Source organism: Dasypus novemcinctus, chromosome 4 (assembly GCF_030445035.2).
Source record: "Dasypus novemcinctus isolate mDasNov1 chromosome 4, mDasNov1.1.hap2, whole genome shotgun sequence".
Taxonomy (NCBI): domain Eukaryota; kingdom Metazoa; phylum Chordata; class Mammalia; order Cingulata; family Dasypodidae; genus Dasypus; species Dasypus novemcinctus.
This window is the reverse complement of record NC_080676.1, coordinates 133,903,197-133,907,383: the sequence shown is the minus strand read 5'-3', so window position 1 is coordinate 133,907,383 and position 4,187 is coordinate 133,903,197. Positions and strand designations below refer to the sequence as shown.

General features: G+C 38.4%; 1 non-coding gene and 1 pseudogene across 1 annotated transcript; one reads left to right on the top strand and one right to left on the bottom strand.

Annotated features, from left to right (window-relative positions):
• Positions 1–516: 516 nt before the first annotated feature.
• Positions 517–993, bottom strand: LOC101413795 (nuclear cap-binding protein subunit 2 pseudogene; annotated as a pseudogene).
• Positions 994–3,049: 2,056 nt separating this feature from the next.
• LOC111765176 (small nucleolar RNA U13) lies at positions 3,050–3,153 on the top strand. Its single transcript, XR_002797580.1, has one exon. It is a non-coding gene; the product is annotated as a small nucleolar RNA U13 (small nucleolar RNA).
• Positions 3,154–4,187: the final 1,034 nt, after the last annotated feature.

Below are 4,187 nucleotides of genomic sequence, written 5' to 3'. Positions count from 1 at the left end.
AGAAAACAAATTCAGTTGTCAAATATCTGTTCCTAACGTAGAGCAAGTTTGTACTACTTAGCAAAACTTCATTTATTAAACTTTATCTTATGCAAACTTAAAAAAAAAAAATCCAGGCCTTAATGCAGATCATGAACCTACTTAGACTCAAACACAGTAAAGCAGATTTTTAAAATTTTCCAGTCTTCCTAAAAGAAGCGTGATGTTTTTGGCTGACAAATTAATCAACATTATAGATCTAATCTGTCGTCATGGAACACAAATCCGAGACTGTAACAGAAAATCATTCTGGTAATCTGTTACATGGCCAAGACTCTAGAATTAGAATTAAAGGCATTCTTTCGGATTCTGTCCTTTAATAATTTCAGAGAGGAACCCCTGAAGAGGCTTCTAGCGCTGGAGAGGCACTGATCAAATGTTGGTAGAAATGGGCTGGTCTGCAGACCTGCAGTATTGCTCTTCAGCAATTCAACGGGCCAAGGAGTAAGTTTTTCACTGATGGGGCCTCTCACCCACTCATTGGTTTTGTGCCAGTTTTCCATCGCCTCCTCTCTCAACATCATAGTCTTGCCGATACTTGTCTCCTACCTGGCCTCCAGATCGCCCCCGGCCACACTGCCGGCCCTCCTTAACGCGGGCGTCCCAGTCTGTGCGAATGATCCCGTCACCCAGACAAGTTCCATTCATACACCGCATGGCATTTTCTGCGTCTGCTCTTGAATAGTACTCCACAAAACACCATCCACATGCTGTTTTTTTCATTTTATCCAGGCCCATATTTATTTTATGTCACCACTTTTGCTGAAGAGTTCATAGATTTGTTCTTCAGTTGTGTAAAAGGAAAGATTTCCGACATACAATGTACAGCTTTTCTTCAGTTATTTTTCTTGTTCTTCATTGTCACCCCGGAAGTGCTGGTCTCGGTACTGGCTCAACTCCACGGAGGAGTCGCTGCGCAGCGCCTTCAGGAGGCCCCTGGACATAGTGCAAAGAGGTAAATCTAAAACATCTTTAAAAATAAAGTTAAGAAAATATAGGCGCTATTAGAGGAAACAAATAGGTTTATGAATTCATTTTCACTTAATGTTCTTAACTTTCTCTTGAAGTTTTACTTACCACCATTACTATTTTGGGGATTATAAACCTAACCATGCTAGTTATTAAAAATAATTGGAACATACAGAGTATTATACAGAAGTAGGAAATATTCATAGACTGCTGTTTGGTGATAATTGATACTCTAGATATTCAATTCATTTTTAGAATATTTGTTTTACATGGCTGGGGTGCTACTTTATATACAATTTTGTGTCCTTTTATATTATGCTTTCATATAGTATTAGCAACATAAATATACTCCCATGTCATTAGAAACTTTGCAAATGTAACCTTCTAAAGAACTATAACTCTATTTTATTTGGATGTTCTCATAAGAGCTATTCCAGCTGGCACCATTGTGACAATCAAAACTTTAGAGAGATTATGATTGCAATATATGGTTTATTATCTCAAATAAGTATATCACGTGCCACAGTTTAAGACAGTATAAATGTTGCTGGGGAGAAACTAGATAGTATTAAGCCAACTTTACCATTTAAGGGATGAGTAAGAAAATGTCTTGAACTTTCCTGGCATGGAAAGGACCTCAATGATATTAGGAAACATGAACTTTTACCATTTGAAAGAGGAGTTGTGCCTAGAACTCTTGAGGTTGCATAACTGTCTGTTATGAATTCATTACTCAAGTTTGAACATTTATTTCCAAATTTAGTTATTATAATAAATTTGAAATGAACATTTTTGTATGAAAATGTCTCACTATATTTTGTTTTATTGTTTTAGGATAGATTCCTAGAAAGAAAGAATACATGTCACTTCTTTCAAAGGATGATTTTGCTATTCTTAAGTTCTTTTTCTTTATGGAAAATTGTGATGGTTTGAAACTGTATGTACCCCCAGAAAATCTTGTTCTTAAAGCTAATCCATTCCTGTGGGTGGAAGCCTATCGTAAGTGAGAACCTTTGATGAAGTTATTTCAGTTAAGGTCTGACCCAGGGTGAGTCTTAGATCTCTAAAAGGAATCCTTCATTAGAGAATGAAATTCAGACGAAGAGGGAGAGTGCCATGGAAACAAGAAGTTGGAAGTATCAAAAACAGAGGAGTCCAGTATCAACAGTAGTCTGTCTTTGGGGAGATAGCATTGACTGAAGATACCCTGATTTGGACATTTTTTTTTTCTTCCTTGAAACTGTAAACTTGTAAGTTAATAAAGTTAATAAATTCCCACCGTTAAAAGTCAACCCGTTTTACGGTAACTGTTTTCAGCCTCTTAGAAAACTAAAACTGAAAGATTCTCAGATATGACCATGTCTCATTTGTCATTTCAACTTCCTATACAGAGATATATATTTAATTTTTGCTGTTCTTTGCTGTTTTTTTGGTGATCCTTCTCTCTCACCCCTGTCTATATTTCCATCTCATCCTATTGTCTTTCAATAGCAGGTGTTTTTTTCCTATGGTTTTCTGTCTTTAAGAGAAGAGGTCGGGGAGTGGATGTAGCTCAAGTGGTTGAGCTCCTGCTTCCCATGTGAGATCCCAGGTTTGATCTTCGGTATCTCCTAAAAACAAAAACAAATGAAAAACAGTTTCTTATTGGGGAGCAGGTGTAGCTCAGTGGTTGAGCACCTACTTCCCATGTGCCTGCTTCCCATATATGAGTTCCTGGGTTCATATCCTCTGCCTCCTAGGAAAAAAAAAAAAGAAGAGAGAACTTCCTGCAGTGCATTGAGAGAGTCCAACACTTTCCTGTTTCTAAGGCATCATCAGGCAATGCTTTCTCTCTGAAGCCTGGCTGTCCGTGATCCTGAACCTCTGTCACATGGCAAGGCACATAGCAGGATCTGCTGGTCTCTCCCTTCTTTTCCAGGTTTCATTGTTTTCAGCTTCTGGATTCCACGACTTTCTCTCTGCTTTTGTGGCTATTCTCTTTCTCTCTGTATTGATTCCTTTATAAATGGCTCCAGTAAAGGGATTAAGACCCAGACTGGGGATCCTTTTGTTGTTCATAAGCATGATGAATGGGTATTCATGCATTTGTGTGAGATATACCTCCCTCAAACTTCGTTACAATCTCAGCACATTACCCTTCTGACATGGGGGAAAAAAAAGTCCCAGCCTGGGGAACACCTTAACTGATGTAACCTAATAAAAAAAGTCCCACCCACAATAGGTTCACACCCACAGATTACTGTGGGTTTCTGTGGTTTGGCTCTAAGGACGTAACTTTTCTGGGGTCCATAATAGCCTCAAATGCATCACAGAAAATATCTACTTCTATTGAAATCACAAATGCATTTGAAAAACAGCATGAAGTTATTATAATTTGTAAGCTTCAGCATTTAGAGTAGGATTTAATCAAAAGGGTTAATATTTAGCTCACCAGATATTTCAAAGTTTGTGGAATATTTTTTCCTACAGGAATTTCTTTCAATACTGTAGTTATCTGGAAAACGCAGATACACAGGAAGTAAAATTCAACTGAAATCTCATTATCTCAGTGTAGCAGTTTGAAGCTGGGTGGATTCCAGATCCTGTTCTTAGAGCTAATCTCTTCCTGTGTATGTCAACCTATTGTAGATGGGATCTTTTGATTAAATCATTTTGGTAAGACATGGCTCAGGGTGGGTCTTAATCCTTTCACTGGAGTCCTTTATAAGTGGAGGAATAAAAGTGGCAGAGACAGAAATCCTGAGAGACTGAAAGAAGTCCTGTAAGTCTGAAGCTGGAGTCAGCAGAGGCACAGAAAGAGACCCCTAAGAGGCTGAAAGGAAAGAGGCCAGGAGGCGAGGGGAGAGAGAAGCCATATGCCTGAACACCCACAACTGAACTCCAGGAGAAAGCAAGCCTGGATGAGAAGGCAGAGACCACCAGAGCATATGTGCCTGCCTAATCATGCACAGCTTACCTTGGTGAGACCACATCTCTTGATGATGTCTTAATTTGAACGCTTTCACAGCCTCAGAACTGTAAGCTTTTACCCTATTAAATTCCCATTATAAGAGCCTATCCATTTCTGGTATATTGTATTGGCAGCCTTTAGCAAACTCAAACACTCAGTATTACCACTATTTTGGTATTTTATTACAAATACTTTTGTACTTTAAAATGCATGTATATATAGTTTTTCT